Source organism: Pteropus alecto, unplaced genomic scaffold (genome assembly GCF_000325575.1).
Source record: "Pteropus alecto unplaced genomic scaffold, ASM32557v1 scaffold3, whole genome shotgun sequence".
In the NCBI taxonomy this organism is placed as follows: domain Eukaryota; kingdom Metazoa; phylum Chordata; class Mammalia; order Chiroptera; family Pteropodidae; genus Pteropus; species Pteropus alecto.
The window spans coordinates 6,417,699-6,430,768 of NW_006442484.1; positions in this window are offsets into that span (position 1 = coordinate 6,417,699).

A 13,070-nucleotide genomic window follows, 5' to 3' on the forward strand; every position below is an offset into this window, starting at 1 on the left:
ACAGGAAACATCCAACCACCCCGATGGCTTTGAATTCCATGGACCTGCTCGGACCAGTCACATAGACCTGAAACACGATCAATACAAACTGTAGGAAATGCTTCTGGTCCTGCTGGCATTGCTGAAGTTGGTGAACAGTCACTCAGCACACAGCGGGAGCTAGACACCGTGCCAACTGAGCCCCTGTCCTCTAGGTCATGCAATGGAAGAGGCTGATCCAGCTGCACCACATGGTCACTAGCCCTTAGCCTGGCTCCATTCACTGTCTCTGTGACTTTAGGTGATTAACTTTCCGGTGGCTCAGTTTCGTCGTCTGTTAATTGGGAACAAGAACTAAGAACCAATCAGATGACGATATATGCATATAGTACCTAAAGTGCCAGGGTTACTGGTCATCATCCTAGTGAGGCTAAACCACACAGCGAACTGGGAGAACCCAACCAAGTCCATGCTACTACCATCGTTATCTGTCTGACCCCGCCCCCAACCCACTCCTGCTCCTGTCCACTCCGACACACACCCTCTCCTCGCCACACCCCGGTCACCTGGACACAAATGACAGTGGGAGGAATCCAGGCCTCAAGGGGCTCAAAGGAAGTGGGAAGCACATGTCCACAACCATGAGAGGGTGGGGAGACCTCTCCTCGCAGGGTGGGCTGTGTTCGCATTAGAAGTGGCTCCTGAGACTGTCGTTCTGCCCCCTTTGAGAAACCAGGGCCCCATCCCCCACGTACCCCCACACCTGCTTCCACCCCATCTCTCTACTTCCATGATAAACAGAAAGTCAATCAGTCTTTGTTTTGCCAGGTCTGTTTCCACACACCCCTCCCTTTATATTTGAAAACAAAGTTTCCCATCTTTGCACTGATTTCTCAGCCTACTTTTAAGCACAATAATAATAAGCTCCTCCAGGGCAGAGTGGAGGGTGTGTGCCAAGACTGGGGCTTGGCACACAGCCCATGCTTTTCAGGCCGGGTTACTGGGCGAGAGGTTGGAGAGATGGCCGAGGAGAGAGGCCAAGGAGCAGGATGTCTCTCCCGTTCCTCTCCCACCTGGCTTCTCCACTGGTCATGACCCTCTTCCCCAGCTCCTAGGAGCCCCAACTGAGCCCGGGATACTCACAGGGCCCCCTACAGCTGACCCTTCAGGCCTCCCTAACCACTGCCTCTTGCAGTGGAATTTTTTAATCCACCCCTCCCCGTCACCACACACACACACACACACACACACACACACCATCCCACCTGATAGAGTCACCTGACCCACAATTGCATCTCCTGCTCCTGAGGGGCATAGCTCTAGAACCATACAAGGCAGGCCACGCTTTGTGGGTGGAGCCAATGGCAGGGCATCAGAAAAGACCCCACTTGTACTCAAAAGACTTGGATTCAAATCCCATGCCTGCACCTTTCCTTGGACAAACCATTTAACACCACGAGCTTCAACTTATCTTCTGACTTCACAGAGACTGCAAGAAGTAAACAGATGATGCTTCTCCAGCAAGAAGTAAACAGATGATGCTTCTCCATTGGTTAACACTTAGCAGGTATTTGGTAAATGGTCGCTATTTTTATTGCATTTACCAGAGGCTATTGGAGGTAAGCTTTAACTGCACTGATGAACAGGAATTTTCAACTAACTTGTTAGAGTTAATAGGGAAAAACTTTTGGCGATGGGGTGAAAGGAGCCCTTCAGCCCCAGTGGAAGTGGTCGCCTATCAGGCACTCTGGCTCAAAAGCTCTGAGTGGTGGGGAGGGGGGAGGGATGTGAGCACTAGAGAAGAAAAAGGAACAGGAGTTGCATACATTTGATTTAAAACAGAGGGAAGGTGAAAGAAATGAGAGCTGCTGATGGAAGTCCCAAGTTTGGGCCTCAAAGCCCAAAGTCCAGGAAAGGAAAGATCACAGACTTTGACCTCTACTAGACACCTGAGGACAGGGATGGGTGATAGTCATCCCGGTACTGCCAGCATGGTCGTCCTGGAAAGTCTGGCTATTATCCAGTATGAGGGTGAGAGATGGCTTAGAGCAAGGTCAGCAAACTGTAACTCATGGGCCACACCCAGCCCACCTGTTTTTCTAAATAAAGTTTTATTAAAACACAGTCACACTCATTCCTTTTCATTGTCAAGGGCTGCTTTCACACTTTGAGAAGTTGTAACAGATACTGTATGGCCCACACACAAAAAAATTATGTGCTATCTGGCCCTTCACAGAAAAAATTTGCTGGGCCCTGGTTTAGAGGAAGGGAGTGGTGGGAGCTTCCTGTCCTCCTGTCCTCCTGTCCCTTAGAGAGTAGTTCCCAGCAATCGGTGAAGTACATGTTTCTGAAAGTGGGGTCCAGGCAGTGCTAAGTCAAGCCAGCGAGGGTGACAAAGGCATCTGTGCTGCACTGGGCGCCGTTAGGACACAGAAGAAGGAGTCACGGTCCCTGCCCCAGAAAGGGCCGAGGAGCGATAACAGGTAGAAGATGGCTGGCAGGAGGGACCTTCACAGCTTCCCTCCCACAGAGGGAGCCCTGGTGGGTCAGCTGAGTCAGGAAGCCTTCCTTAAAGAGGAAGGCTGTGTGTTTAGGCTTTTTAAAAAGAAAAAGGACAGTTTCCATTAGAAAAGACGAATAGAAAGAGCAGCAGGGGAGCTGGCCTGTCCTCTGCCCCCTGCATGGGTTTCTTGCTGCCGCCCCTCCCCACATGCTGCCTTGACCTGGCCAATGCCCTGGGCCTGCTTCTCACAACCCCACACACGCACCCTGGCTTCCCCTGACACCGATGGGCTTCAGAACCTGATGCCAACCTCAGCTCTAGCTGCCGCCATGACCCCTCCATCCGGATGACTGTGGATCCTTCAAACCCAGCACACCTGCCAAACTTCTCAGCCTCCCATACCTCCACCCCAGGGAGGACTTGTCTCCTGTTTCTCCTTCTTTGGTCATGTGACCCCATGCATCCCATCCCCCAAGCCAGGGACACCAGCATCCCAATGCCTCTTTCTCCCTCTCCCACCTCACATCAAAGCACCCTCCAGCCCCACTGATGAAATGCCTCTGGATTCTCTCTCCCAGCTTGGTCTAAATGACCCCAAATGCGCATCTGTTAAAACAGCAACAGCATCCTAGGGCTTCTTTCACCAAGCCCAGCTCTTCGGCCTTGGCATTTAGCACCACCAGTTTCCCCACTTTGCCCACCTACCCCATTTTCTGCAGAATGTTCAGTGCAGAGGCTTTGGGGTCAAGGCCTGGCTTTGCCACACAGTGGCCGTGGAACTCAGGCAAATTACCCAACCTCCCAGGGCCTCAGTTTACTCATTTCCAGAATAGTTACAATGCAGGCCCATGGCTGAGGTTGCTGTGAGGATTAATCCAAATGCTGTGTGTACTGCCCTCAGCACCGTAAACATCGCTTCATTACTAGATACTTCTCTGCTCATGTCGCTGTGCTCATTCTGTCCCAGTGCACTAATATTCACAGAGCACAAAGGAAGACCGCGTAGGAACTTGGGGGGCGGGGCCAACGACCACGTGACTTGGTGAGAGGCCCATGGTGGGGCATTTCCCAGCACTGTGCCTGCAGAGGAGCCAGCGTCTGGTTCTAACTGGAGAAGAGAGAAAGGAGGTGTTGGGGAGAAGTGTGCAAGTGTTCAGCAGGGTGGGAGGAGCATAGTTCAGGCAGAAGGATGCGCTGGCGCTCAGCACAGCACCCGGCTTCTCCAGAGAAGGGCAACGCTCATGTAACAGGACCCACAGGACAGATGGCCAGGAGGCAGGGCTGTGAAAGGCCTCGCTGTGCAGTGGAGTTCCCCACCTTCTCCTGTCATGGACTCAGAGAACAATGCTACGTTGATGGCTTCCAGGGAAACAGAGGACGCACCTCTTGCTGCAGGAGAAGTGACTCAGACCATGAGTTGGTGGGCTATGCAGTTCCACGTGGCCTTCCGCCTCTGAAGGTCATCCACTAGAGGAGCAACATGATAAGACCTGTGTAAAAGGCTGCCCGCAGACCAGAGAGCATACAGGCGAGAAGTCAATGTTGCAGTGACCGAGGAGTGAAGCTGTGTCGGCCCGGACAATGGGCCGTGGAAGCCATCAGGCAGTAACACACTTGAAATGCTGAGGAAAGACAGCACAATTTAGGACTGGTCTCCAGGACCAGGCCAGGGGAAGGGTAGGACGCTTGCAGTGTCCATCCTGGAAGGCCAGCCTATTCTCATGGTGCTATCAGGGCCAGTGGTTGCTATAAGCTAGCAGCAATGAGAAAGAGAGAGTCCATTCCAGAAGCCAGGCTGGAGGACAGGAAGGAAAGAATTATGGTCCAAAGGCAATGACATAATGATGGAGAAACAAGTTATGCTATTATGTGCACACACACACATTATGGGGGCAGGAAGCAGATATCGACAATAAGAGTACCAGGAAGAGAGCATTACGTAGAAGTATGAGACGTGAAGAATGTTCTAGACAGATGGAAAAGGCTTGGGGACAAGCAAAGGAACAGACCTGGGTCAGTAGTTTAAGGATAGAAAAAGTTAGGAAAACACTGCCCTAGGTTATTTGCCTCCTACACAACAAAGGTATTCTTCCAGGTTATTGAGAGTTGGCATCAAGCCCCAGGATCCTTCATTAGGTTAGATACATCAGCCTGCTCTGTTTTATTACCTTTACATTGCCTCAGAAGAGCTCGCTCCATCTGGTCGTGGCTGTTAAAAATGTGCTTGGCTTTCTTCTTAAAAATAAAACCCCAATCAAGGGATGAAAGAAAGTGCTCTGGAGCTAGTCCAGGGAACCATTGTACACAGGTGGGGAAGCAGGAGAATTGGAGAAGATGACTGAGGAGGGAGGGCGGGCAGAGCAGATAACCGGCTGACATAAGCACCTGCATTAATGAACAGGGTAAGGCAAAAGATGTCTTTCAATGTGCGAAGCCAGCGAGGATCTGTAATTCAGGCTGGGCAGAAGGAGTGGTCTGGGAGCAAGGGAGAAGAGGTGTGAAAGGATATGGCAAGAAGCAAACAGCTACTTTTAGCTAGGTTAACAAGAGACTGCTATTAAAAGTCTGCTTTGAAATTTAAAGCAGCATATGGTCACAACTGTGTTATGTGCAAGGAGATTTCTTCCGCCCGCTAAGTCCTGAACTACCAAAGGCAAGGCTGCATGTCAGGGCCTGGAGGGTAAGCCCACTTCCTGGGGCAAAACCCTGCCACTTTCAGGGATGTCCTCCCACATCATAGCCCTAAATCATACCCACGTGGCTCTAACTTGGTACAAGAACAAAATGCACATAATGCAAGATGGTTTTCCATGATCTCCCTGCCACCCAGGAAGAATGGACAAAAAGTACCAGCTCACAGAGTACAGCTCACAGGGGTCCAGCCCATAGGTCATGGGCAGAACTCCTTGGGACTGCTGGCATACGGCAGGAACGCGTCCACCCACTCGGCTGCCTCAGACTTCCGAGGTCAGCTTGTTTGGTCTAAGAGGAGCAGTCCTTGAAGTAAAGGCCATCACGTTTGATAGCAGCCACAGTGGCCCGCTGCGGTAGCTACTGAGCAGGGCTACTGTTGACACCCGCAGGAATGTTTCTCAAACTCAAGGTCTGGGCGCTCTCTGGGGAAAGGCCATGGAGCGTAATGCTTTTCCGAGGCAAGCATGCCCTCTTGTCTGGTTGTGTTACAGCCCTGCTTCCGTGTCGCGTGGAGGACAAGTGCGCTGAGGTTCTGGTGAAGGGCAACGGCCCCTTTCCTTCCCAAACCTTTTCTCAGGGATCAAAACTCAGCGTGGAAAGAGTTTTCCTCTAAATCACAGTATGAATTGATCAATGCCCTAACAATCGAACTGAAACCACCAGCCCGTACAAATAGTGGGGATTTCGTTGTCTGGTCCGCTCTCTAAAGGAATATTTCCCTTAAGAGTTTGCGTATTGTTCACTTTTTTTTTTTTTTGCACACATACGAAATCCAAAGCCTGTAATAATGCAGGTCATTAAACTAAACAACTGCATTTGGACCTTTTTCAAGGGAGTGATTCAGGCAAGCACTCTCCTCCCAGAATCAGTTTACAATGAGTTATCAGGTGCTACCTAGCTCCGAAAAGAGGGGAAAGACTAGCCTGCAGTTTTCTCGGTAAGGTGGACTTTCCTGGGGCCACTAGGTGGAGCCAAATGTTTACAGAAAAGGACATAGTAGGCCTTGCTGCAGCTCAGGACTTACCAAATGTCAGTCTTCTGTGCACATAAATATAAACGGGAGGAGGAGGACTATATACTATGAGGAGCCCAAAGGTTTTATACTGGAAGAAGCCCCCAGATGTGGTCAGAAAGGGTTCTCTCTCTCACTTTATCTGAGGGGACAGAAGAGCGGGGAGGTAGAGAAGCCCTTTCAGACTCTCGGCTGCCCATTGGCCCCGGTTCGCTGTAGCCTTTTCTCAACCTGTGCGTTTCTGAGAATCTGGAGGCCGCTACAGTTCTAGCTCCATCACTGACTTTACTGTCTGACTGTGCGGTCACTGCCCATGTACCCAACTGCCAAGAACTGCTGACAATGGCCCTTCCTGTCCTATAGGGCTGCTAGGAGAATCCCACAAGCCGATGAAGGAGAAAGTATTCTTTCCCCTTCCTGGTGAAAAGATAAAACATTCTTCAAATATATAGTATTATTTTGTTATTTATTATCAGAAAACAGACCAATAGCTGAAGTAGGGGCCATAATGCATTTGCTGTGAAAAATAAGTCGTTTTTGAAACTTATGCTATCTGATGCATTTTAACATATATTCTCTTAGATCAAATTTATTTCTCAGATAACTTTTAGAACATAAATCATGGCAAGGGGTGGAAGTATGTCGTATTCAAGGCCACATGGTAACCAGTGCTTAGAAAACCTGTGCCTGGATCGGGGCAGGGTAAGCAAGCCACGAGCCGGGGAGGTGCCCACCTGTGAGGAGATGGCAGAGTTGCTCCCAGGGTTTCTGTCTGTGGATGTCAAGAGGAAGGGCTACATGATCTCAAATCAGCTTCCGACTTAGGAATCTCAGGCTTAGTTTATGGCAACCATGAACTGAAAAAGAAAAGCTAGTTGTTAAGTTCTAAACCAAACCGAAAATATGAGGAATGGGAAATTTGTTAAAGAAGCATATGTATTTTTTCAAAGCAGTACAGTTTTAAAGGAATCAGATCACTGGGTTCAGGCTGTAGCATCTAGCTACAGTGTCTTCCAGAACTAAAGTAAACACTCAAAAGAAAGCATTTCTGTGCACATAGGTAGCATTTGCAAAACTATGGTTCTAGTCTATAGGATGTTAACAACTCTTTTGTTCTATTTTTTTTTTAATTAAAAAAATAGTCCTTTCTGCTCAAATAAGTCCAGAAAATACCGGATTAACAATAACATGTACTAATGAGCACTTTGAATCTCCAAAAAGTGGCAGCTAGTGCACAGTATTTCACGAACATGTTTGGTTATAGAACACTACTTTGCTGAAAAGTCAATTAGCTTTCCTGAGAACAAATGTTTTGTGCGATATTTTTCGAGGAATACTTTCTCAACGGAATGAAACATTCAGGCCAGGGCTGACTGGGAGTCTGGTTGGTCCTGACATCTTTCCTGGCATTTGAGTGAAAATACCCATTAGAGTTTGGTTGAAACAGTAGCAACAAGTAGAAAACGCGACAGAGAAGACAAAAGTGTGGAATGTTTAATCAAAAGCATATAGTCAGGAATGTAAAGACTCAAAACTCATTATAAGACATTTAAAACACTATAAAACATTTTAAACCTCTTTATTTACTAGATGGGATGCTGCTCAATGAATAAATAGTTCGATAGAGCCACTTAGGTCTTCACATTTACTCAGTTGAATTTTTGTACACACCGGTATAGACAAGTCAGTAAGTACACTGGTTCCAGTTTTGAGGAGGCAGAACATGAGAAACTGAAGCATACGAAATAAAGGTGCTTTTTCCTTTAAGTTAGACAAAGTTCTTATACGTAATGTGTTCATTATTTTTGTGAAACTATTGTTAATTATATGTGACAAAACCTTTTTCTGGCTTCAGACTGAACATTAGATTTAATATAAGTTTAAACCCAGTATTAAAAAGAACAGACCCAAGATGGAGTCACTTTTGTTAGGCTCCACCAAGACTTAATATCTACTCTGACTATATAGTTCCAGCATCTCCAAGAAGTGGAATTTTAAACCAATTAGTCTGGGATCATCAGTGAGGTGACCTCTACCTTCTCTACCCCAAAGAAAGGTGAGCCTGCCTGAAAGAATCTTTCCCTCTTTTTCTTTTGCTAAGAACTTTCTTGTCCCACCCAGTTTCTGCCTTTAAAAGCCTTCCATCATGTACAGTTCCTCAGAGAACCTATTTATTTACTAGATGGGATGCTGCCTGATTCATGAATATAGTTCAGCAGAGCCAGTTAGACCTTCACATTGACTCAGTTGAATTTTGGTTAATACTGGTATAGACAAGTCAGTAAGGACGCTGTTTCCAATTTTGAGGAGATGGAACATGAGAAAAGCTTAAAGAATGTCTAAAAATTGTCAATTTTAGTCATTAAACAAATTGTCCAAAGTACCTGTTTAACCAGAGGAAGTGAACTTTGTGAGCAGCTTACAGGTTTTACCTCTACTGGAGCTCTAGCGCCTTCCTTCCCTTCTCTGAGTCTCATGTCACGCATGTAGAGGCCACAATGCTCTAAGCTGGGTGAACTCGCCCGCTTCTAGCCACAGCAAACTGGCAGAGAACTGAGGCCAAACTACCAAAAAAGAAGCTATACTGGTCTGTGAGGTCTTCCCTGCACTGGAGGGTGACTAGCTCACTGAGGCAACAGAGCTAAGGTGGCCCCCATGATCCCTGCCTCCTGGCATGCACATCTGCCTTTGTGTAGTCCCCTACCCTAGAGTGTGGACAGGAGCTGTGACTTGCTTCTAACCAACAGAATATGGCCGATGTGATGGGATGTCACCCCTATGATGACATTACGTTGCAAGTTATATTATCTTATGACTTGCTAACCATCACGTCATGAACTGCTTATGAAGAAAAGGAGCTCTGAGAGGCCCTGGGAACTGAGGGCCTCCTCCAGTCAACAGCCAAGCGAAAACTGAAATGCTCACTTCTACAACCACAAGGAAACAAGTCCAGCTCAGAAGTGGATGCTTCCGCTGTAGAGACTTGAGGTGAGGCTGCAGCCTGTGAGACCTGAGCAGAGGCCTCAGCTCAGCTGTGCCCAGACTCCAACCCTCAAGATTTGTGAACTAATAAATGTAGGTTTTTTTAAGTTGCTACATTTGTGCAGCAATAGATAATGAGTACACCCACCAATCGAGGGTGTCCAATGGTAGAGACCGAACCTGAGACACCCAAAGAACCAGCCAGTGCTGGCAGTAGCAGAGCACATGCCGCAAATGCCGGCACAGAGGGACTGTCGCAGACAAGAGCTGCTGGCAGGGAGGGGAGTACCGAGGGTGTGGAGCTGAGGGGACTCAGGAAAGCCTGTTCACTGTCTTACTTCCATCTTTCCCCTGAAACCTGCTCTTCTCCCTATGGTTTGTCTCAGATGGTGACCATTAGCCTTCAGATCAACCAAGACTTCTAGCAGAAAGTAGAAGTTATTGTAGATTCCTCCTCCTTCACCCCTCCCCATCGTCAAGTCTCTCTGATTTTACCTCTTAAAAATATCTCAGCTCCAAACTTGTTTCTCCTCAGCCACTGCCCATGTCCAAACTCTCATCTTCAAATATCCCATCTAGGCAACTGCAGAAGGCTGACTGATCTTACTCTCTCCAGTCTCATGCTCTTTTAAAAATTTTGCCAATGGAGTAGAGTACCATCCTGTACCATTTAACTTAGCATCTACTATATGCTAAGCACTGTTCATGTATCTATATAATGCACTCATTAAATCTTTCCATAGACTCTTAAAAGAAAGATGTCATTATTCCCATTTTAGAGATGAGAAAATGATGCTCAGAGAAATTTAGTAACTCATTAAAAGGCACAGCTTTGTTGCTAAGCCAAGACCTAAAGCTGCTCTATTCAAAACCCATGTTCTTTTCACAAACTGCCCCAAATACAAACAATCCTTACAACTCAGCCTGGCATGTTCTGCAGCCCTTCCCTAAGGAGGAGACCCTTCAGGCAGCAGGAGGTGAAGTGGGGATTGGACCAGTTTTCTCAGGCATCTTTGCATTGTGCCAGGCATCGCCATGGCCCCCAGTGCAGTCTGCTCCAAACCTGATCTGAAAGGTCGCTCTCGAAGGCACTTCAAACATTGAACTGCGTCCCCACTTCACAATGTGACTACCAGCAACTTGCCACCATCTGGCCTCCCCATTTTCTGTCAGAAAGGTGGAACCTTTTGCAGTTCCCTATACAGAACTGCTTCTCTTGATTTTGCTCATATTCTCCCTTTGTCTAGAACAAACTTCCTCTTTTCTTTGGCTAGCTCCCTCCTTTTTCATCCTTCAAGATGCATTTCATGATCATCTCCTCCAAGAAGCCTTCTTCACCTTTCCAAACTGGATTGTTTATTCCTTCGTCATTCTGCATAACACTAAGTGCATACTACTAATATATTACTGCATGATATGGCATAGCTATGCTAGCACAACATATTATGACATGGCTCTTGTCAGTGTACAAGTTTAGTGTCCCGAACAACCCAGAAGCTCCTTGAGCTCAGGGCCCTGCTCTATTCCATTTTGTATCCCCAGTGTTTTTAGCCAGGGGTTTGGGACAGAGTGAGATGTTGGTTGAAGTGGTACCTCTGCCCGTGAAATGACCACTGGCGGCAGCGGCAGCACACACATGGCAGCAACAGGAGTTTATAAGCTGATTAAAGGCATCTCATTTACCAGTGAAGCCCTGCCATCCAGCCATTTAGCACTCACCTGGCACAAGAGTTTCCAGAAATAGCTGCTAGATAAATATCTGTTGCAGAATTAACCTACCCAGGGGTTTGCTGGGCTCACGTCCTCCTTCCAGGGAGGAGAGCCCATATTGGCTCTGACAGCCTTGCTCACCCCTCCACACACGTACTGTTTGGGCTGTACCACTTAGTGGGCATTTAGAAGCCTCTGGATATAAACAAACATGTCTGGGAGCGTTTGGCGTGTACCTGATGGAGGCAGAAGAATGACCTCTAGTGGTCCTTGCTGGCTTTGTTGGTCCATGGAAGATTTTCAGTGGGAAAAGATGCAGTAAATTCAAAGACTCTGTCTGGAAAGGGCATTTAATAATATATGAGAATTCTGGCTATTGCAATAGAACAAAACGGCCACAGAACTGCATAGTAAATATTAAATATACCTCTTTATTATTGATAAAAAATACCCGTCTAGTGTAGCAGCGAGTGAAATATATTTTGTTTTTAAAGTCTATGATAATTGTCAATTTAAAAAATGTTTTAAGCTCTGATGAACATTCCAGATAATGTAAATACAGATAACGGATACATCACAGTGCATGTTTCTCAAAAGGCATATTGTAAAATGACTCTTATTAAAAAAAAAAAAAATCCTCCCCCCAAAGATTCACCATTATTTTGCAGTAAGAGAATTTTTTTTTAGTGTCTATTAAAACCACCAGAGGGGAGAGGTGCCAATCTCTAGTGAGTCTGAGAACACAGATAGACCTCCTTGTCAGAATCTGAGGCCCATGGGTGCTGGGGAAGGACAAGGAAACAGCAGCCTGGGCTCCGATTCTATAAAAACCATCCAAATTGTACACATCAGCATATACCCTCTCTAAATATAAACTTTCAACTTACCACATCATGCTATTTACCCCAGGGCAATTTGTTATACTGGAAATTCAGAACTGATAAAATCAGTATTATACTCATTTTAATTTGTCTTTCCATTTTGCTTTTCTGGTTTACAGGTGTTTCTTTTTTTGTTGTTTTTGTGAAAGGAGGATGGCACTTGTTTTTCAGAGGAACACATAGAATAGAAAAAGTTTAGTTCCTTCTGTTAAAAAGTTCTACCGGAATTACTTTCTGTCTGATTTAGCTCAGAAACAAAGTTCATAATAATCTTGCATGGTAACATTAAAATTAAGTCAGTCTCCTTTGGGTGTTTACTGAACTGTATGCTAATAAACAAACCCAGGGCTTCTGAAATATTCTCTTCACCACGACCTAGAGACTCACTTTCAGGTAACTCACAGGCTTGGTGTGACCCGGACAGAGCTGCTCTGCCCCATGCTCAGCCCAAGATAAATCCTAGACATACCACATGTGCAACCTTAGGGAGGGTGCTCTGGGCCTGGGACTGCAGTCAAGGAACAGCAGGGCGAGTCCTACCTCCCTCTGGATGAGATCCCTACAAAGTCCACACGATCAATATAAAGAGCAATAAAGCATGTCATATCTAAGAATAACTACTGAGTTTCAAGTTTACACAAGATAGGAGTTTCAGTATTCAACGAAATCTTTCTCGTGCCCCTTGTATGTGTAGGCACTCTAACTGACTCTTACAGTTAGATGCAGACATTACACACACATTTCAAGAAAGGACTTAGAAAGCAATTTCAACTTTTCAAACTGCTTTATAAGAACAGCTGAGTGTCTCTTACCTCTTTGCTATATTAACTTCTTTCATCCCATAAAATGGAAAGATTGCTATAAAATTTTATAAAAGATACCCAGGATATGGAACCCGCGGCTCTCTGTCACAACTTTATAGTCCATTTTTTTGTGAAAGAACCTGCAGCACTGGTGTCCTCTTCCAAAGACAAAGGCCTAACGGAACTTCTTTGTTGAAGGCGCTGAGCCCCATGCCCCAAGGAGGCATGGGGAGACTCTAAGCCTGCCAGAGGGTGGTTGGGGGGAAGGAGGAGCACAAACAGTGAAGGCAGGTGACAAGGAGGATCCAAAGAAAGGCATGACAGAGATTCTACGGAACGAAAGACAATATTCAGAGCAGAACATGAAAAGCTTTCTGAGAAAATCGGCACTCAGGATGGCCACAAAGAGTTCAGGGCTGCCGTGTTCTGTGATGGGCAATGTCCACTCAGAGGGAGAAGCATCTTTGTAAGGTGGTGGCCCTGAAAGGATGGGAAGAACTTTGTTA